The 24,152-nt window shown below is 38.3% G+C and overlaps 1 protein-coding gene across 2 annotated transcripts in view; it reads left to right on the top strand.

The window, feature by feature from the left end:
* agbl1 (AGBL carboxypeptidase 1) overlaps positions 1-24,152 on the top strand; it is a 250,858-nt gene that overhangs the window by 138,502 nt on the left and 88,204 nt on the right. The window lies entirely within an intron of this gene.

Below are 24,152 nucleotides of genomic sequence, written 5' to 3'. Positions count from 1 at the left end.
AACTCAGATAATACCTAATACCCTGAACTTGCAGGTTCATGAAAAGCACAAGAGGTGCTTTTGAGTTTTTCTTAGCAGGCTTCTACTTGCACTGCCTCCATTGGTACCTTCGACTGGCATAGGCTGGATTTGAGACCAGCTTGTCCAGCCTATAAGACACACCCTGCATTCCAGTGCATTGCTTTATATATATATATACACATACAGACGGGTGACAAATTAAATGAAAAAACAACATAAAGTGTCTCAGTAAGGTGTTGGGCCACCATGAGCCGCCAGAACAGCTTCAATGTACCTTGGCACAGATTCTATGAGTCTCTGAACTCTACTGGAAGGATGGAACACCACTCTTCCAAAAGTTATTCCCTCATTTGGTGTTTTGATGATGGTGGTGGAGAGCGCTGTCTAACATGTTGGTCCAAAATCTCTCATAGGTGTTCAATTGGATTGAGATCTGATGACTGCGAAGGCCGTAGCATATGATTCATATCATTTTCATACTCATCAAACAGAGACCCTTCATGCCCTGTGGACGGGGGCATTGTCATCCTGTAAGAGACCACTCCCAGCAGGATATAAATGTTTCACCATAGGATAAAGGTGAACACTCATGACCCCTCTTTCAAAGTCACTTAGATCCTTTCCTCTTGCCATCTATATATATAATATAATATATATATTAACATCTTGTTTTTAGTAGAATATCTAAAACAGGATTCCATCAATGGATATTGTATTTGGTGTTTTGACATTTATAGTAGATTAACCTTAAATGATTAATCTGTCTTGCTTGTGTTTGTTGATAGCTGTCTGCAATAGTTCCCATTGTAGTACAAATTAAATGGTGTAAGATGGATAGACTATTTAGAGTGCAGTTTAAAAGTCTCTGGTTTGAATTGACTTTGGAATTTAAAAAGGCACTTTATTACATACTTTGTAACGATTGGACTTTGTTAATGATAAATGGTTTCATTTCTGTGGATAATGAACAGTAACGTCTGCGTCTCTCATGGGACTTCCTTGCAAAAGAGAGCGTATCTCTCAACTTTTATTTTCTCTTAGTAAACAACTCTAAATTAAAACAAATCATTGCTGCTTACTTTAGTAGTTCTAAGAAAAGAAAACCAAAATGTTTGTATCACTTTCTTTTATTTTCTCTTTTATTTATTTTATCCACTTTAATTTCCAGTGTTCAAAGTGGGATCTTGTTTAGTCTGCCAGAAATTAATCTCCCTTAACATAACATTAATTTTCCTTTATGAGCCACATATTGTCTGGGAACTTGGTGTAATCGATTGTGCTTAACAGGAAGGCTGCCTTAAGTAAACTGTAATGGATTTACAAAATAGAGTAATACCACCTCCACCTTTTGTTTGTGATCTTAGTGAGAGTTTATGTCTGTCTGCTGTGATGTTCTTTAGGGAGAATATCTGTGCTCACTTAGATCTAACTAGCAGCTGACCATTGTTTGAGACATTATTTACCATTTTTCTTTAAGGGTTTGCACTTCAAAAGCATCTTTGGATGAATGCCCTCTGTGACATGCTGTCTGAGGATATGATAGGTTATAAGAATGTACTTGTTTTGTGTGAAACATCTGGGTCTGTTTGTATTTTATAGCTCTTTTCTGTGAATAGACGTTTCATAAGGCTTTACAGTAAAGGGAGATGAGTCATTAAAAAAGAAAGAGTGGCACTTCTGAGACTGCTTCATCTGCAATAACTTTAATATTTTTATGTGTCATTATAGTCTGTACCTACATATGTAAACGCTTAACTTATTTCCAAGTAATCATCAGGGGTATGTGTATATCTAATAACTATAAGAAATACATATTTTAATTTTTTAGACAAAATATTTAAAGCATATGTTTTGAGATTTTTTTACAACCTGAGTGATAAATGAGTAAAGAAAATTACACAGTGAAATACATTCAATTCCTGGAGATTTTAATAAATAGCTATTGAAGACCAGGAAATTGAGTGAACTCACATCATTATTTCAGTCATATTCAAACAGAAATCATATGGAGCACATTCCCATCATTTTCTCAACAGGACCAAATTAAATTTAGCTTCATCATGTATAGCATAAATGTGATAAACATGCAAAAGGTTTCATTACTTTTCATGGTACAATTGAGTTTTATTCTTTAACTCGACAAAAGCATTTTGAATGTGAAGTGAAGTGAGCTAAAAGGAAATGGATGGCTTTGTAGTACAACAATGTGTTTTAGAGAAAGAAAAAAAAATTGCTTTGTCCCTTGTCCCAAATTCAAAACTCATCAGTGTGCTCTGGCAGGTTTTTTATTTACCTCCTAGAGGCCCTTATAGAATATAGAATATAAAATATCCACTGAAGCATCTCCTCAAAGATCTTGTCATGGTCTTCCTTAGTCCAAATTCGAGTGCGACCCATTTAACTTCCTGCAGCAACCTTTTAATAATGCTGATCACAGCCCACTGGCTCCAGGCTTTTTTCTACTGTGCCTCATGTTCAGTACAGGGAATCTCCAAGTTGTTCCAACCAGGACTGTCAAGCTCTTGTCAGGCTTATCTCCCTTCATTCATGGCACCCCTTTGTGAAAAACACCAGACGTGAAAGCAGAATAACATCAGACTACAGACAGTGGAAATAAAAACCTGGAAAGGGGAGGAAAAACAGTTGTTAAATGTATATATGTACAACTCATTCATTTTGAAAAAAATCTATGCTTTGTAAAGACCAACAGTTTGTCTGCTTCCTCGTAGGCCTGTAGCTCCCAGCTCTACACAATAGCGTACGCAGTCAAGTGTAGAAATATGCAATACTCTCCTGTCAGTTCCCCAGCGGAAGAATCCTTTAGCCTAATAGGCATGAAAAAGTGAAAACATGAATATTCAAAGGCAATTTTCAGTTCTTCCCACATTTCGTTGTACAGTGTACATAGGTAATAACAGTGCCAGTTGTTTTGGTGCACAGCAACCCCAGAACTGCATTAGTATGCCTGACTTGAGGCTGCATTAAACCATAAACAAGAGCACCCATACAGAGGCTGCCTTTCAATAAAGTACACAGATGCTTCAATTTAAGGGATGTTGTGTTGAATTATGGTAGTCAAACACATTGCCTGAAAAGGCAGTCTTAGAAAGAGAATGAGAACAAATGTCTCTAAACCAGTGGAGCTCAGGATTGGGAGCAGGAATGTTTCACTGAGAAAAGTACAATGAAGGTGCTGCCAGCACTTGTAAGTCAGACAGAGCCTGCTGCCTCACATTGTCTCATGAGGTACTGGTGAAAAGTGAATTACCTTAGACTTGTATGGAAACATCCTCAACATTGATTTTACAATCAGAGTGGCAATTCAATGGAATTATACAGCTAGGCCTAGGTTAAAGACATGCTCTAATTGATTTTTTATTCCCCATTTGGTAACGTATTTTAATTGTGATTAGGAAAGGTTGATCACTTTTTGTGTTGTAATTCAGTATCAAATTGCATAAATATAATGTAACAAATGTAACAAATATAACATTTATATATAAAATGTAACAAATATAAGTTAACAAAACATTGTAGTCTTCAATGATTGACAAGAATGGGACTGACTTTATATCTGTGTACATTGTATAAAATTATAAACATGTAGTTGGGGGGTGGGGGGGGCTCCTCTGCCACTGAGGAACTTCTCTTTTGAAGTGTCGTAAATTCCTGCTGAGTAGAATTGGCTGGCCAAGCAGTCAATTATCCTCCTGGAGCAAGCAACCTTTTTAAGAATGTCCTGCTCTTATAAGAGTTAACTGGGGGGAAAAAAGTACTCTTATACTTTTGCCTTCTCAGTCAAAGTAACTTTGTTGTGCAATAGACATAGATGTTTTGTCTCCAAAATGTGAGTGTTTTTCTTTCACAAGGATTAGCTGTTCCTAAATACAAACAACTTGTAAAGAATTCAGCATAAAGAAAAACAGAGGCAGACAATGCTTTGGGAATTGGCTAAGTGCACATAATACATTCCAGTTATGTGGTTGTATTGTTTAATGTATGTTATATACTTTTTAACAAGGAGAATTCAGAACAGATTAATGTGGGAGGAAGGCAATTAGAGGTTTAGAACTTTGGATAATCCTTTGAACTGGGGCAGAGAAACACATTTGGTCTTTTATTTAAATGTACACAGAACACTGAATTTTGCATTGTTCAATACATCGCCTTCCACTGTAGCTGTCTTCTATGCTTTATGCCTTCCTTCTAAGACATCCCTAATGACATGTTGATCATGTGTGATGCCGCTAGTTTTAACTGTGCTTCTGAAGGAGTTCTTTATCTGATTGAATCACTGAAGAAGAGAATGTCTTGTTAAAAAACTCCATTAAGACACATAAGCCGCATGCAGGGCACAGAGGCATTTAACAGTCACCTTTCAAAATCTATATTCTTGGACATCTGAAGAGAAGCTGAAAAAGTAGTGTTTTGAACTAATGCCTCAGGATTTAAAGTCTGTACATTCAAATGCAGTATCTTAATTGAATGAACAATGAGGATGATTTGATTTACATTTCTTTTTACTGTCAGATAGGATTTTTATTGAAAAACACAATATATACATACAGCTGGTGTACTTATTGATTGATTTATTGATATAGTTGGCAGTATATATCTGGTGAAATCATGTCAAAAACTCATGGTTCCCCACCTATGCCTTCTCTGTGACACCTGGTGCATGCTTTTCAAGTTTCTTTTCATGCTGTAATTGCTGCACAGCTGAATGTCATTTAATGCTTGTTAACCTCCATAATGTATTTTTCCCCTGGCAGAAGATTTTTTTTGGTACTTATTTATTCTCATTACAGTTATAATATAATGTAATGATATTTTATTTTTTCATTTTTTTATTTATATATTTTTTATTATTATTTGAATCTACCATTACCGATCTTGGATCACCACTATGAAATTGTTCTAATTCATAAGGGATAAGATAAAGACCCCTGAAACACACATTGTCAAAGCCATCTGCAATTTTTCCTCCTGCAAGCTCAATATGCCCACAGCACAGCCATTACACCAGTTGGAGGGTTTGATGCTGCTGGAACTGCTAACAATCTGAACCTGCAGGCATCTGAAAAGCCATGGGGGGTCTAATAGGAGTTCAGCTAAATCTACTTTTCTGCACTCTGGGTTGAGGTCTTTGCAAGGTGAGACACTCGGGAGCCCCTTACAATGTAAATGTCACTGGAAATCCATTGAATGAAAGTTGAGGAGAAGGCCAGCACTGCCATTGCCAAGAATGTGGATTAACCAGTTAAGACATTGCCAAGCAAGTGTGTAAAAAAAGTGCTGGGAATAATTTACATATGGTAAAGATCAGAATATTTCCTATTCTTACAAAACTGTTAATTCAGCTTGCTACAACTCTGATAAAGAAGGCATTCTGTGCTTGCAGGTTTGTAGGCTGTCCTTACACAAGCAGAAGGGAACACTGTTATAATATATTTCTATTTAGGGAAAGCTTATTCCCAAAATGTACAACCCAGTCCTGACAAAACTGACTATTGAATTGACAATTCAATTTGTCTTGGGTTAGTGATTCACCATTCTGCTATAGACATTTTGGTTACATACCTCAGGACCTCAGACATGAGACCACAGTGGGATATTAAATGTAAGTTGCAAGCCTGTGAAAAATAAAATATTCCCTATACCTAACAAGTCTTGTTAACAAGTCTTGATTCAGTCTTGTTAAGTTAGGTTTAGTACACTTCCCACATTAACCAGTTTGCAGAAAGACCTACAAGAATCTATGTTACAGTACCTCAGTTTAAATGGGGAGTTACTGGAAATCTAGCCCCTGTGCTTTCAGATGTAATGATTTCTCAAAGCTTGTCTTCCCAATTACTTCCTTTAAAAGACAGTAGATACTATTTTCTCTTTGTATTTTATTAGCAAGACAGCAACACCATATTTTGTATATTTTGAGACGCATTTGCTAACATGATAATCTGCTTTTGGGACTTAGAGGCTAAACATTTTGTTTCGTTAAACTCTTTTTTTTATTTGTGCTTTGAATACAACAGTCAGCTTCAAATGCCATTTTTGTATTTAGTCATTAAAAGATACAATCACCAATTTCCTGAAAATATGTTCTTTCTTAGTGTGAAGGTGCTTAATGTGCTCAGGTTTTAGATTTTGTTATGAAGGTGAGCCCTTAAGTTCTGCCTCTTAGAGACAATGACTTATTTTTCCCTGATGTGATCTTAGAGGTTATACGCCAAGTACAGGTGTCAGAGTCAATCAGTTCCTTGCCATGCTCTCAACAGAACTGACAGATTATTACCATTCCTTAAAATTATACAAAGCATCACACCACACATCATTAATTAGATAAAAGGGACCTGTCTTCCCAACATCTCGATTCAGCACTAACAATTAGGATTCAGATAAATAACCATCCTATTTTTAAATTCACTCTAGCTGCAGGGGAAGCTTGATTACTTCAGGGAGGGGACATCAGCTTCTGGCACTGAAACGCTTTTCATACCATTAAGAACAGCTAAAATGATTTTCATGCCAGGCTGTCTTGGGTTTAGTATTGCTTGGTAGTGTGGGCGGCTTGCTTAAATTGTGTTCTTTTATTTAAGTCAATCTTAAATACATTGGACCCTTTCTCTCACTCTTTCCGCCACGCAAATGTATGTATTTTTAGTTTTCCTTTCTAAGGCATTTTACATGCACTTCAGATTTTGTATTCTTCTTTCTCTTAAGAATGAGCAATCTGTAGACCCAATGTCATGCATTACACTTAAAAAATAAAATGACAATTCTTATCTTTTGTCACAGTTATCATAGTATTATGATTATGATTATCATTATTATTATTATTATTATGATTATTATTATTATTATTATTATTATTATTATTATTATTATTATTATTATTATGTGTTATTATTGATTTATTTCAAAAAGATTAAACACATCTGGTGCTTCTGAAAATGGTTTGGCTTTATGGTCTCATTGTAGAATTAGGTAACTTGGGAAGTCATTTGTTTATTTATTTATTTTGCTGATGGACCTTCACTTGACCTATGGTACATTACATGTTAGATAAAAAAGAACAGTGTCTAATCAGAACCTAATTTCTAGGACCGTGAGTGGTGAAGAGCTTTCAGTGTCTAATTAGCTTAAGGATATAATCAGCACGGTGCACACTTGCTTCGGCTTCCAAGACATTAATCTAATCTTAAAGCTTTGCAGCAGAATGACATTTTTAGGAGATAATTTATTAACCCCCTTAACTCCATTATGAACAGGATGTCTGTCCCTATATATAAACAGCTCATAAATAGGGGTTTCCAGGGTCTTCCGGGGTCTACATGTGTCTTCTGTATATTTCAACTTCACACTGAAATTCAAATAGTTTTAACTTAATGAATAACTCTTTCAGTACCTCATAAACTGTGTACTTGTGTGTGAGTACCTGCCAGTAATAAGATCTGACCGCATGTCTGCACACATCCACTGTAAAGATTGTAACAGTGTTTTGCTGACCAAGATGAAACCAATGAGTTTCCATTCCTTGAGAAGTCTGAATATTGGATATAAATGGATATCCTGAGGGGAGTATATTTCACTTACAATTCAGCTTCAAGTGAGAATTTTGAGAAAGAAAGAACAAAAAGGCACAAAGATGTGTATTTATGTTCATGTTTAATTTTTAACATCCTCACATTAGTTTAGATAGGGGGAAGTTCCACTTAAATCTTTGAACTAGAATGTGACCTGTAACCTTAAACACAATAGGCAGCACACACATCTTTGGTCTGTGAGCCAGTGGATAACTTGTAACATGATCAGTTGCCCGTTCTCCTTGTGGGTCCAGCATTTGGGCATCTGGAACATTGATTTTGTACAGCACACAACTTCAGTCATGGTCATGTACTAGCACAAATATGAGAGTGAGGAGACGGCATTTCTACATGATATAATGTACACTTATTATATGTTTTTCTTTGAATTTGTATTACTGTACTGTTGTCACTCATGTTAATTTCCACATTTACAGCTTACAGCAAGATTCCCTGTTGCATACTTTCCTTGGTCAGAACCACTGGCCTTGCTGATGTATGTAATGCATGCCTTATTTGTTATTCCCACTACCCCGAAGAACATAAATATGTTATTCATGCTCCATTGTAACTTGCTGGATTGCACAAAACCTTTGCACATGCATGTGAGGTTTGAAAAGAACATGATCCCCTGTGATGGACTGAAGTATTCATGTCAGCAGACATACCCATTTAACCGTGCACCTGTGTTACAGATGCAGGGCAAGATATTGTCAGTCAGCCCTTTTTAAGGCTGCATTTTCACCTTGGAAGCATTAGTCCTGTTTAAACAAAGGAAAATGAATTTTCCAGTTTCCAATTTTCAAGTTAATGGAACTTGTGCATACAATGCTTCCTGCAGACTCTGCTTTCGGACAACAGATAAGACCTGTATCACCCGATATGTGGTTCCCATTATTTTTAATGATAAAAATAAACTCCTTGATATTGTAACTCTGATTCTCTATTGTGTTTAATGTCTCTTCTTCAGGTTGCCACGTTGTACCTTATAGTTGCCTGCCTTGTCCAATACTTATTATTATACTGAGCAGAGGTTGATAGAGATTTGAGAAGAAAACTAGGATGTAACCCCATTAGGTAAGGGCAAGAAAGCTATTCACTCTTTGAGCTTGTGATGCCCAGTAACTATCAGAATAAATTGAACTGTCTTCCTCTGCTGTAAAGTCAATCAGAGGGCACTTGCTTTGTGTTTGGTGTTCTGGTCAATAGTAGACTTCTGTTTGGAGACATTAACAAAATGTAAGTAAAGCTTACATTTTCCCCTCCACAGGTTTTAGCCTAATCCTTGGGCTTACACTGGGACTCCAGACCAAATTTAATGTTAAAAGGAAATTAATATAGAGAAATGTAACAACAATTCCAGATGTATTAAATTAAAGTAGCATGGCTCATCAGCTTTCTCTTGTAGATAGTGAGGTGAATGTTATTATTGATTGCATATCTACTGCAATGAGTCAAAAACAATTTAAAGCAGATTTTAAAAAGATCACTATTTATCAAAATACAGCAGGTTACATCATCTCAACAAGGAAGCAATATTTACAAAATAAAAGGAAGAGCTATAAAACAATAAAAGGTCTCGCTTGTGGAACAGACAGATGGCAGTCATGAGTTGCAGAAACCCAGAGATATTTGAGACATCAACTAAAGGAGGGTAATGATCCCAGGATTCAGATCAGTAGATCTCAGGTCAATAGAACTCAGGAGCTTAGAACAACTGCCTGAGAGTACTGTCTGTGAACACAAGGCTGTGTTTACCTGCTTTGACTGAGATGCTCTTTCCATCCAACAACAACAATAATAATAATAATAATAATAATAATAATAATAATAATAATAATTATTATTATTATTATTATTATTATTATTATTATAAAGTCATCAATAAAACAAGGTCACTTAAGTGATTAAAATCTAGTTAATTTCCCAATTATAATGGAGTTAGAACTCATTGTAAAACCGTTTTTAGCAATTGAAGCGTTAAGTACCAGGAGAAGGTTTCTAAAGGAGTGTCTGCACCCATACCTGGATGCTGTCCATTTCCATGGCACATAGACTTAAAATGATTTTTAAATCATCAGTCTCTGCAGGCTTTTCCTCTCTATATTAAGCACTGGAACAAGTATCCCAGCCCCTGCCTTTGTGGAGATGTATTTTGCAGCCAATTAGGATTTATTAGCCCTTAGAATTGGCAACTTACCCTCTCTCCCTTCTGTTCATCTTTTCTCCACACATTCATTCAGCTCAACCAAGCCTAGGGAAAAAATACATCTTCGAATCCATGTTTTTTCCACATTTATATTATGACTCTCATTTAACAAGTTGATGACACCTCGCCATTGCAAATCTAAGACAGGTGGTGGTCTGTGAATCGGTGGGCATCTTCCAATGTTCCTCAGCTTTTCCCTGTCTTGCCAGGACTCTCCTTTTCTCTCAACAGCCCAAGCGACTAAATTCAGGGTAGTAGCTGAGGGCTTGATTGGCTTCACCAAGGGCTTTGACAGAAGGAGAGCTGTGGTAATCTCTGGCAGGACTGCCTGTTACAGGTGGCTTGTTAGTCACATAGCCGTTCTTATATACTGTGCAACATTCATGTAGTATCTATTGAGCTACTTGATTACAGAAACTTTCTAAATTTAACTGAGCAAAAAAGTTTAAAAAACACAAAAGTTCTTTCCCTTGTGAGCCATAATCAATCATGCTTACCATAAACTTCATTGTTGGATAGCGAAAGAACTGAAGAAAGGCAAGCATATTCAGTTTTGAGTAAAAATATAATGTTCATAGAGTATATGAACAGTAAACATAAACCATAATTCACATTTAAAAATGTAAAGCTGCCAGAAAAAACTTGACATGCATTTCTGAAAGGGAGAATAGTGGTTAATAATAGTGATGGCAAAACACAACCTGCCTGTCAAAATTATAAAGATTGGTAGTATTTCTTTGCCACCTGAAGCAAGTGCTGAATTTGTCATTTGTGAGGTAGGTTGAAGTTGCATTTGCTTTAGGCTAAATGTATTTGTAAGGTAAATCATAAGAATAACTTAAATAACCAATAACTTGGTTTATACAACTGCTGGCATCTCCCTGGATGGCATGGTTGTGATGCAATCAACTATGAGTGTGGCAACATTCTGGGCCTTCCATCAGAGGTGTCTCCCATCAGATATTTGTGCTGTGGCAAGCTGAGCTATGCCGCACACATTCATGAGGTTCTAGAGATGATCTTGAACCTATCACTCTGTTTATTGTACTCATGAGACTCTGCATTTCCATTGGGTCCAGATACCTTAGGTCTTAGTCCTCTACTGAAAATTGCACAGCTTTATGACAGAATATGTGATATGGCACTATATTTGTGCTGTTAGCTCTTGTGAGCTGAGTTGGTGCAAGACTGTATGTATGCCCCTCACCATTGCACAGTATGTTCTGTGGCTATGTGTCATTCAGACAATGTTGCCTTATGCATGCTCCCTTTGTTGAATTGCACTGCAATGACCATAATACCTGTATACCAATCAGTAGCTAGCAGTAGTTTTCAGTACAAACATTTCAGAAACCAACCACATGCATGATGCAATGTCCCATACCTATTAGTGTCTGTTTTCTCTTTTTGAGTACAAGGAATGGATTCAAAACCTGACGTTTTAATTGGTAATTTTAACTTCCTGTGTGAGCTCAGAGTCATATGAGTAATGAAAAATAAATGATTAGGACCTCACCAAGGCACTCACATGTTCACCCGTAGTGCACCAGCTATATCTTACCTCAAAGAAGCTTAGAATTAGAAGGGCACAGAAGTGAAGACATTTAAACAAAATACTTATCTTTTTTTTTTTCTCCAAGTAGCTGTTTACCATACTTAATGATGATCAAGGTTATATATTTGATCCCATTTCCTTTGTGATGTATATCAGACTTGCAGCTTGACTGACACTGCTTTTTCTATTAGGAGAAGGTATTGCTGGAAGTAACAGGGACAAGAACAGACAGCTTGCAGCTTTGAATTATAAATACTATGGAAAAGATCCAAACAATAAATCTGGGACTTTTTAAAAAGTTGTATTGCTTGCACACATGAAAGGGAATTGATATGTCCTAAGTTAATGAAGGTGCCACAAGAATATAATCCCATTTGATAGACATTCTCCCTAGTATATTCAATGGCACTTAGTTTTCTCTCTTAGTTTTGCGCTATCATTTATCATTTCAAGTATTATGCTTTACTTATCCATAGGAAAATATCATACTGAAATTCTTAAAAGTTTTTTTAATTTCTTCTAGGGCTGATTCTGAAGATGCAGTATTAATAATTTAATAGTGTTCTTTGGTTCATATAACTTGTAAATGATGATTGCAGATTAATTGTTGCACACATGAACAACAGTATTCCTAATTACATTTTTCATAGCCTTCCTCCTGCTGTGACACAAATCCGGTTTGCATTTAGCCCCACATGTCTGGGTCTTGTCAAAGATATGTTTCTATGACAGTAAACTGAGAAACATGGCTCCCCAATCTTCCTCACTGTACTGCTCTTTTTTATGGTTCTGCATTAACATCCCTCCGTGAAGTACAAATAAATATTTGTTTTACCTGTATAATAAAGTCTTCCAAAATATATTACAGTTTCTAAAAACAATTCTGTATGCATTTAAATATTTGACACAATGACAGTTATATACAACATTTTAATATTAATGACATTGTTTTATGTAAGCAGAGCTGAAATTTCTTGAGGCTAGGTGGATACTGTGTTTTGAGAAAAGATTAAAAAATATTGATTTCTGTGGTCTTAGTTTTCTTGTTTGATATGAGAGATAGACTGATTCTAAAGCATACCAGGTTAACTGGTGCAAGAAACTCAAGTTAGGTCGCAAGGGGTCTTCCCAGCACCACTGCAATCCAAACACATCTCCAGAGTTATGTTGACACTGAAGCAAATAGAAGTGTTTGCGGTGGCACTGATATGGTATCACTTTAATCGTGAAGGGAAAATGCCAGTAATGGGCAGGCACACAGTCAAGGTGATTAAGTGGTGGCACTGTGCCAGTACTAAAGCAGATTTTTCTCAGTGTAAACTGCAATGCTGACACAAACAACATATTTGTATTCAATGTGCTTTCTACGAGTAATGGCGGAGATAGCTGACGGCATTCCCAAATTATTGGGGATTCATCATTTCCAAATTATTTAATTTGCCCACCGTTTCACATGGGATGGTACAATTCAACTGGTCTTTTAAACATTTTATTTATACATTTATTTCATATATTTATTTTTGCAATGATTATCAGAACTCTTTTAGTAAACCTGTAATGAATCCATATGCTGAACATAATCTGTATAGTCAGCTATGCACTGCATTCGTTATATCATTTTGAGGCTTCTGATAAACATTGGAAAACACAAGTTTGCCAATAAAATACAGTGGCCCAAATTAATATTTATGTATTTTATTTAGTGACCTCCATGCAATTTAAGTTTATCTTTGATGTAAAACTGTTCATCTTTAGAGATTTTTTATATATAATTTTCTGTCAACACACCACAGCATTTCTGATGCATTTCTCTTCCCTGTCTGTCTACAAGTCAAGCACACATCTCCCCTTCTGAAAAAAAAGTATTTCCTTAGTTGGCGTGATGGACACTTATGGCCATGTCTGGCACCAGATATTTAAGCGTCCAGAAAACCTTGACGCGTCTGAACGTGTCTGCCTGTGGAAAAATATATATAAATTGTATCCTGTTTCACAACTAGTTGAATGTATTTGAAAATACTTTTTGATACAGGATACAATTAGTAATTTGTCAAATACAAAATTTGAAATGGTATTTGATGTAATTAAAAATACAGAAATATAAATATGTAATGGTCTGGTGTGTGTAAGCATGGGTAATGAAGAGAGAACTGTGAATTAACGTAACTCAGTTTAGCTGGGTTTTACTTAAACAGGAATAGGGTATTTGTATAAACTCTCTGTCTCTTGCTATAGTCCAGCTTTCCACTACTTCGCTATCTTGGCTCTCTCCCTCTATGAAAAACCCCACAAGGCTTATATATTAAACATAAACTACCGCTTTCCCTTTACATAAACTATACAAGCAAATTAAATGTATATAGCGTATACTAACAAAATGGATTTCTGCAATACATTATTCTAAAATAAATTACTGCTATACATTAGTAAAAACTATATATAAAATTTAAATGATTGCTTATAGGCTACAGCAGCCAATGGAAAATTAACAGCACTGTAGGCTAAAATAGCACTGAACAACCACGGCAACAACAATGCTCCAGAACAACACAACAACACAAAAACCTAAAGTAACATCACCACATAGCCTGTGAAACCATCAATTGCAGCACAAGCAATCTGATCAACTATAGATATACTTTACCCATTTTATCAAGCATCAATTAACACAAATAAGTGCATTTAAAGTGCATTTAAAGTGCATTTAAATTTAAAGTTGCATTTACAAGGCAATGACGTAATCACTTTCTTAACTAAGGCCAGTATCACTATTGATATTGAATAAGCCATTGATATGGCTTAAGTTGTATAAATAGTGGAGAAATAATTGTTTTGGCATTAACAGACTGGTCCCTTATGGAAATGAAATATATGCAGCATATATTTTTCAAAATATGTTATTGGAAAAAAATATATATTTTAAAATATTTGTAACAATATATTCCTGGAATATCTTGTAATATAATGAAATATATTTTAAGATATGTAAAGTATTGCCATTTTTGTATATTGTGATATAAGTAAAGTATAAGTAAATTATAAAAAACATCAATATATATTTTAACATACACCGATCAGCTGTAACATTATGACCACCTGCCTAATATTGTGTAGGTCCCCCTTTTGCCACCAAAACAGCCCTGTCCTGTCGAGGCATGGACTCCACTAGACCGCTGAAGGTGTGCTGTGGTATCTGGTACCAAGACGTTAGCAGCAGATCCTTTAATTCCTGTAAGTTGCGAGGTGAGACCTCCGTGGATCGGACTTGTTTGTCCAGCACATCCCACAGATGCTTGATTGGATTGAGATCTGGGGAATTTGGAGGCCAAGTCAACACCCTGAACTCGTTGTTGTGTTCCTCAAACCATTCCTGAACCATTTTTGCTTTGTGGCAGGGGGCATTATCCTGCTGAAAGAGGCCAATGCCATCAGGGAATACCGTGCCCAAGAAAGGGCAACATAGTCTACAACAATGCTTAGGTAGGTGGTACGTGTCAAAGTAACATTCACATGAATGGCAGGACCCAAGGTTTCCCAGCAGAACATTGCCCAAAGCATCTCACTGCCTCCGCCGGCTTGCCTTCTTCCCATAGTGCATCCTGGTGCCATGTGTTCTCCAGGTAAGTGATGCACACGCACCCAGCCATCCACGTGATGTAAAAGAAAACGTGATTCATCAGAACAAGCCACCTTCCTCCATTGCTCTGTGATCCAGTTCTAATGCTCACGTGCCCATTGTAGGCGCTTTCAGCAGTGGACAAGGGTCAGCATGGGCACCCTGACTGGTCTGCGGCTATGCAGCCCCATACGCAACAAACTGCGATGCACTGTGTGTTCTGACACCTTTCTATCAGAACCAGCATGAACTTTTTCAGCAATTTGAGCTACAGTAGCTCGCCTGTTGGATCGGACCACACGGGCCAGCCTTTGCTCCCCACGTACATCAATGAGCCTTGGCCGCCCATGACCCTGTCGCCGGTTCACTGCTTTTCCTTCCTTGGACCACTTTTGATAGGCACTGACCACTGCAGACCAGGAACTCCCCACAAGAACTGCAGTTTTGCAGATGCTCTGACCCAGTTGTCTAGCCATCACAATTTGGCCCTTGTCAAAGTCGCTCAGATCCTTATGCTTACCCACTTTTCCTGCTTCTAACACATCAACTTTGAGGACAAAATGTTCACTTGCTGCCTAATATATCCCACCCACTGACAGGTGCCATGATAACGAGATTATCAGTGTTATTCACTTCACCTGCCAGTGGCCATAATGTTATGGCTGATTGGTGTATATGTAACAATATATTGTTCTATCTTCCTGGAACATACAATATATAGGACTACAATATATTAAAATATATACATTATTGCTGGGTTTGTATATTGAGATATGTTTTATAAAATATATCAGATTAAAATTCAAGTTAAAATTAGCTTTATTGGTATGACTGGAGTGCTCTGGTGTTGTCAAAACTTTTTGTTTTTAATAATAATAATAATAATAAATAAATAAAAACATGTTACATTACATGTACAATACAACAGAGCAATACAATAAAATCATAATATAAACAGGGATGTGAAAATACAAACAAACACAGAATTAAACAATATATATCAATATATAAGACATATATTATCAAAACATCAAAATATAGTTCAATATATATTACAATATATTGACATTTTTCTGAAAAATATATTACAGTATCTTGTAATATACTTTAAAATATATAAATTGCAGTTTTTGTATATTGTGATATATTTTGTGAAATACATTAATATTTTTTTTAAACAAAATATCGAAATACATAATATTTTATATGTATATATTTTAAAATTCAAAATTCACTGCTCAAAAAAATTAAGGGATCTCCTCCCAGACCTGGATCAGGGCATCAGTGAGCTCCTTGGCAGTCTGTGGTGCTACTTGGCAGAGTTGGATGCACCGATACATAACGTCCCAAAGGTTCTCAATTGGATTCAGGTCTGGGGAATGTGAGGGCCAGTCAATGGCATCAATGCCTTCGTCATCCAGGAACTGCCTATACACTCTGGCCACATGAGGTCGGCATTGTCCTGCACCAGGAGGAACTCAGGGCCCACTGCACCAGCGTAAGGTCTGATTATGGGTCTGAGGATTTCATCCCGGTACCTAACAGCAGTCAGGGTACCGTTGGCTAGCACGTGGAGTTCTGTGCGACCCTCCAAGGATATGCCTCCCCAGACCATCACTGACCCACCGCCAAACCGGTCATGCTGGATGATGTTGCAGGCAGCATAACGTTCACCACGGCATCTCCAGACTTTCACGTCTGTCACATGTGATCAGTGTGAACCTGCTCTCATCTGTGAAGAGAACGGGGCGCCAATGGCGGACCTGCCAATTCTGGTGTGCTCTGGCGAATGCCAATCGAGCTGCACGGTGCTGGGCTGTGAGCACAGGTCCCACTAGAAGACGTTGGGCCCTCATGCCACCCTCATGGAGTTTGGTCAGAAAGATGTACACCAGTAGCCCGCTGGAGGTCATTTTGTAGGGCTCTGGCAGTGCTCCTCCTGTTCCTCCTCGCACAAAGGAGCAGATACCGGTCCTGCTGCTGGGATGATGCCCTTCTACGGCCCTGTCCAGCTCTCCTCATGTAATGGCCCGACTCTTGTTATCTCCTCCATGCTCTTGAGACTGTACTGGGAAACACAGCAAACCTTCTTGCCACAGCATGTATGTATGTGCCATCCTGGAGGTTGCTGTTGCCTCTCCAGTGCACCTGTTGTCACTTTCATTTGCACCAAAACAGGTGGCATTGACCTGCGTTATGTTGGGTGTATTTTGATAAGAGCATTTTAGCTCTGAGCTGAAGCACTGATCTAGAGAAGACCTCTCCCCCCCAAAGTTATCAGATTTCCTTAACTCATCAGCTTGGAACTGGTTTGCATCAAAGTGACAGTTTTGAGGAGGATGGCACCGAGAATGGGCCGAATGGTTTGGAGTCCTGCTGTGAGATGTCTGGAGAAAGGGGCCTGTAGGTAATAAAAACTCTTTGAAGTGGACGAGAGCCGAAATCCAGACACAGAGCTATGAACCCGGGCCAACCGGCATTTCCAAAAGATGGCATGGATTGACATCAGTCATAAATCAAGCCCCCTCCAATAGGACACTGGGGGCTGAAACCGAAATCCAATCTCAAAAAAATTCAAGAACCAATCACCTATTGATCTGACAGACTATAAGGAACAGCGCACGGCCTTTTTCTCTCTCTCTCTCTCACCTGAACCAGAAACTCGCTGCCACAGCTCAACCTGTAGCTCTGTTGCCCGAACCAGAACCAGAAACCAACCAAGTCTTTGCCGGCAACAGAAGAGTTAAACTGGGAGAAGGAGATTGAGCCGTATGAAGAATTCTTTTAAAGGATTTATTAAATAAAGAACTTTACAGACTGCGCATGCCCGCCTGTGCCCACCTGATCAGTGGAGTTTTACAGCTGGTGAATTGACTAAGTCTACTGAATACGAAAGTGTCAGTCATTTAAATAGCTATTGAGTCTTAAGAAACTTGACCCTTGGAACGACAGGGCCCTGCTTTCCTCAAAGACTTTTTCTTCAAGTAACTACGGTGGAACCCTGCTTACAAAGAAGATTTTGTGCACAACCTTGGAGCCTTCAAACCAGTGGAAAATCTGTTTGGAAAAGACTCTACATTCGCGAAACCCCAACTTCCAGGTGCATCGAGTGGAAGTTCTTGGACAAAGCTGAACCGGACTGCCTTTGTTCCCAACCACACGGACCTCATGCCGTGTGCTGTTATCTGAGCCCGAAGACAGAGAAGCCTCTCTTCGACGAAGTTCAGATAAGTTTAACAGTTTGGAGTTCATGATTCATGACATTTGAGAAATCAATTAGAAATGTTAATCTGTGATTCATAACTCTAGAATGTGTAATATCATTTAGTTTTCTTAAATATAAATGTGTGTTGCATTAAACTATTTTGTTGATAATTTTAGAAATAAAATCTGTCAACACCGAGAAATATCTTCTCATTCCTGTTTAACTGTTTAGTCTGAAATTGAAACAAGTTAATAGACATTAGATTATTTGTGGCCCTGCCTATCCTTAATCATTGAATAATAATCAGTTAAGGGAAACTGTGGTAACAAGTAATGATAGGATCTTTCTCGGCACCTAAACGTAAATGAGACTGATGTATATATAACGAGAAGTTACCTGACATAAATACTAACCTGCGTAGTTATTTAATGTCCGAATAACAATACTAATGAGAGACTCACCTTTGTCTTACTAACCGGTATTGTAGTCAATGTGTTTATAACCGTTTTTGTTTAACAATTTGTGTGTTATCATATGCGATCCCATGGTCTTTGATTTGGTCACGGAAGTGATTTGTCTTTGATTTGTTGATCTAGAGTTGAATTTTAATTAGTTTTTCCCTTTTGTATAATTAGTGTAGTGCTACATTTAGTCTTTGTTTTTTAATAAATTTGACAATTTATATCTTTGGAATTGGTGTCTGCGTCCAATTATTACAGAAATTGAGTTCTACAAGATTCCAGGATTCGTGATAAGGTGATACTATAAATTCTCTTCTTTAATTGAAATTTATAAGTGTACCTTACGCTACAGACCCTTTATGCTCCTGTGTATTACATGTCCACTGGAGAGAAAGACATGTTTTGGTTTGAACAAATAAAACAATGCAAATGGAATATACATAACTTTTTAGTTTAAAATAACCTACATTTTGTAATAATAAAAACAAACAATTCACTTAAATGTAAATAAACAAACAAAACAAATACAAATACAAATAATACGCAATACACTGAAACGCAAATTAAAATAATACACTGAAACACTATAATGATAATAAACAATGAAGAGTTCTTATCAACTAAAACTCATCAAAACTTGTGCCATCACCGGCTTGCTCTGTGCCATTTATTGAAATGTTCAATACAATAAACTTGGAAGGCTCCGCTACAGGGTCAGTTGCGTAGCATTGTCATGGATCTGGCTGCTGCAAACGCTGCTTCATTGCCTTCTATTCAGCACTGTTTTCTCACCACAGCACTGTATAGCTTTTGCTAAAACTACATAAACAAAAACAAAACAAGTACAGTGAACAATAAAACTAGCAATAATAATACAGTAATAGTGAAGATTCCAGTTGATTGAACTGAGTTAAGTTCAGTTAAGTTAAGTTAAGTTAAGTTCTGAGTTGCAGATATTGGCAACCCCTGTCTAAAGCCCAAGCCCAGCTTGCCAGACAATGGCTAGTAGCAATACATACTTCCAACAACTGAGTTTGAGACTTAGGCATTTCACTACAATGCAATGTTAAATATGTATTATTGAAATTGGAAATAATATATTTGGTGAAATATATTTTGTAAAAATACAAATACATTTGGTGAAATATATTAATGTAAATATATTCTTAAATATATTTTAGATATAATTTAGGACAGTGTATTTTGAGCTGAATATATTTTACATTATATCAAATGATATGTCTACATATTTGTATAATATTGTCACAGCTACTGCCCAGCACTCACTCCCTGTCTAACTGCATTTCCACTTATCCCCACTAGATGTTGCCTTCACCCTTTCTTCCCAGTCACTTCTCCCAGCTCCCTTTCAATCAATCAATCAACATTCCTGAATACCTTGTGCACTTGTTAAATCACCCTCTGCCCCCATTCCTAATGCACCTTCCAAATCTGGTTCCTTGCTTCCTTCTAGTCCCCATATAAACCCCTCACTCACTATCTGTAATTGTGAAGTTTTGTCAGTATTGAACTACATCTCCGAGTATTACTCCCTGTGCCTTGATTATTGCCTTGTTCCCTGGATTCCTTGCCTGATCTCCCGACCACAACTTTGGACTTTCCTCTTTCCTCTGTTATCCTGATCGCCCAACCCTTGCCTGTGACCACGACCACGTCTTCGCCTTGCCCTTGTTTGCTCTGTCCTGACGGTATCTGACCCATGCCTGTCTGACCACCTCTGCAACTGGGTTCCCCTGTTCCTGTGCCCTGCAGCACGTTACAAATATATTGCAATATATTTCCTTTCCATATGGGTTACAGTCCTTGCAAGTTAATGCATCTCTATTATTTTCATTTTGGGCCATTGATTCTCTTTTTTTATTTTGCATAATACAAATTAAAGGCTTTGGTTTGATTCGAACAGAGTTTTATTTGCCCCATCTGTCAGCTGAAAGTGCCTAAGTAACAGTGCCTTAATTGTGCATCATTATAAGAGGATATTTTACAACAAGCCAGTGTTTAGTGTATTGGTTACTTAATAGTTATTCTTTATATCATCTGCACTGGACTGTCTTGGTTCACTGCAAAATTGTTTGACGGGTCATTTGAATTCACTCATGAATTTCACAGGGTCTTAGTGATAGATCCATCAGAGACAACTTACACAGTGCATGGTTAGACATTGCTGCATTTGACATTTTGATACAAATAAGGTCCTTTGGTGCTTGTAGAAAGTGGTTAAAAAATATTATATTTAGGGGACAAATGTCATATAAATCTGTCATGTATGTTTCTGTGAAATTATGGCATTTTGTGAAGGGAATGTTAGTGGCAATAAAGGTTTTGATTTATAATTTTAATTTAAGTACTGACAATAAAATCATCCACAATAATGTCTGTAAACAATAAAAAAACACAATGCAATTTCACACATGGAAGTAACACATTCTTCAACAGTTTCTGTCTCTATTCCTTTCTATTAATTATATACTATATACAATATACATAAGTGAAGAACATTAAAAAAATATGACATCAGCTTTAATAAAGTACTGCTCCCATAATTGTATTATGCTCCACTTATGCCCACTGCAATACACTTGACTGTTACTCATTTTCACGGAACACTCAGTGGCATCCTCAGACCATCTTTTTCCAAACTTTCTGCATGCAATGTTTTACTTTTCAAAGATAATATACCACTGCCTGCAGCTTTTCCCAGTTACAGCTCTAAACTATTGCCTGAGGGTGACAAAAGTCACTTCTGTAACCCAAAGACAAGCTGTTTGCTTTGAGATATATTTAGTAAACTGACACATGTAAGCATTCACTCTTCACGAACTTTAATCTTAAATTCACATTTCCTCTGTTCATGTATAGTTGCTAATTACCAAGTTGAAATAATGTCCGAAGGGAAATCTCACCACTTCATGTTGATTATTTTTATGCCATAGTGCCTGCTTAGAGAGAATGATTTTATTACCACCTTCAGAGAATCAAAACAGTAATATCTTATTTCATGTATTAATTATGGAAGAAATGTAAGATTCCAGCATTTATGTATATATGTATAGATACATATATTATTGTGCTGTGTGCACACAGTTGCATATATTTAGTTACATATATAACTAAAAGAGCTAAATAAAATATTTGCTTATAGCAAATGAAAGTTTGATAATGCAGGGTAATTAATTTCAGTTATGCTCCAAAGCAAAATGTCTCAGATCATTTCCAGTTGATAACATGCACAAAATAATGCCTGAGGGAAATATAGCAGCGGTGCGTTAGATCAATAATTATGCAAATTAGTCTGTCTCTTGCTTTTTGATACTGGACATTTTACCCTCTTAAAGGTTTATTTAATTTAAAGATTTGAATTTGTGAAACATTTGCTATTTTGCTAATTCTGAAAATTTAAATTCCACACATTTATAATGGAGACAGGACTTCACTATACACAGTCTGTTTGTCTTCCTCAGGAATGTTCCTCATTTCAGGTTGATGAATGGAAAAATACTGTTCATTTACCAACATATTTACATATCTATTTTGGACCATAATGTCTTTGTCTTTTCCATGTAACATTTCTTCTTTGGGCTGAACATTTCATACAACAATATATGATTTGACATGGAGAGATCTGATGTGTAATTAAGCAGTGAGTTGAGTGTTGATTAGAAAACAATGGACAATGAGACTTGGAATAATCAGTTATCTTTCAAGTCGGAAGCACTGCCCAAGGGGGAGGGGTTTCTACGCACTTCCGTAGGAACCCAATTGAAACGTCACTCTATCAAAGCTGCCATTGGCCCCTGCGCTCGTCACTCAGAACAGGTCCCTTCCCACTTCCTGTTCTATAAAACGTGACGTCAGCGCAGGTTTGTCTTCTTTTGCCATTTCGCTGGACTCGAGAACGTAAGCTCTCTGTGTCTGTGTCCTCAAGGTGTTGCGCTTAAAGATGCTCAACCTGCGCACCATGTCCCAGGCCATCAAGCCCGGCGACTGGTTCACCATGGTAGATCTGAAAGATGCTTACTTTCACATCCCCATTGTGCAGGCGCACAGGAAGTTTCGCCGTTTCACCTTCGAGGGCAGAGTGTTCGAGTTTGCTGTTCTCCCCTTCGGCCTATCGCTAGCGCCATGCACTTTTTCCAAGTGCATGGACGTCATGTTAGCCCCTGTCCACGTCCTCAATTATGTAGACGACTGGCTGGTTTGTTCTCACTCGAGGGAGCAGGTTCGGATTCACACGGACCTGATTTTAGGCCGCCTCTCAGAATTGGGCCTTCGGGTCAATCGAGAGAAGAGCCGCCTGACAGTTCCTCGACCTCGATTCCGTTGCCATGCTCGCCACGCTGGTGCCAGAGAGAGTTGCCTCAATACACACGTGTCTCTCCCTCTTCCGACTGAGAGCTCATGTCAGGGTGTCCCTTTGCCAGAGGCTGCTGGGCCTCCTAGCGGCTGCATCACAGACCTCCTCCAGTTGAGGCTGTTGCAGTGGTGGTTCAGGTCTCTCGGAATGCACCCTCGCAGCAATCGAGCACGCCGAGTCACAGTCACTCTGGCGTACTGGAAGGTGCTCAGAGCCCCCATAATTTGACCCTCGGTGTGCCCCTGGGGCCAGTATACCACCGAGCAGTCATGACGACAGATGCCTCCAAGCAGGGTTGGGGAGCAGTCTGCGACAGACGTGGAGTCCGAGGCAGGTGGACAGAGCCTGCCCGGGCCCTCCATATCAACATCCTGGAGTTACAAGCAGTACTCCTTGGACTGTCTCATTTCCTGCCAGTCCTGCAGGACAGACATGTTCGGACGGACAACATAGCGGTGGTTGCCTATATCAACAGGCAAGGAGGTCTCCGGTCACACAGACTGTACTGTCTAGCACGCCATCTGCTTCTGTGGGTGCAGCCACGGTTCCGCTCCATTAGAGCAGTTCACCTCCCAGGCCTGTCCAACACGACGGCGGACCTCCTCTCTCGGGGAGGCCCCCCAGTCTCGGAATGGCGCCTCCACCCGCTTGTGGTACAACAGCTGTGGAGCTGGTTCGCAGACCTGAGTGTATCTGGCGGCCATCTCCGCATGTCATGTCCAGATTGATAGCGAGCCTCCTGGGTCTCATTTTCTGGCTACGCAGTTTTTAAAGGGGGCTCGGTGGCTACGGCCTCCTCGAACCCTTTCATTGCCCGCATGGCGCATTGATGTAGTGCTGGATGCACTTTCCCAAGCTCCATTTGAGCCACTGAACTCAGCTGAGCTGAAGCTGGTGTCACTTAAGACTGCGTTTTTGCTGGCAATCACCTCTGCAAAATGTGTGAGCGAGTTACACGCCCTGTCCGTACACCCATCGTGTGTCCGTTTTGCGGGCGATGGCTCCAGGGTCACGCTACGGCCTAACCCTGCGTTCCTCCCAAAAGTGCTGTCTCCATTTCATGTCAACAGGCCTATTGAGTTGATGGCTTTTCATCCTCCATTCGTCGGCTTCACCTGCTCTGCCCT

Source organism: Amia ocellicauda, chromosome 4 (genome assembly GCF_036373705.1).
Source record: "Amia ocellicauda isolate fAmiCal2 chromosome 4, fAmiCal2.hap1, whole genome shotgun sequence".
Taxonomy (NCBI): domain Eukaryota; kingdom Metazoa; phylum Chordata; class Actinopteri; order Amiiformes; family Amiidae; genus Amia; species Amia ocellicauda.
This window is presented reverse-complemented; position numbering and strand designations above follow the sequence as displayed.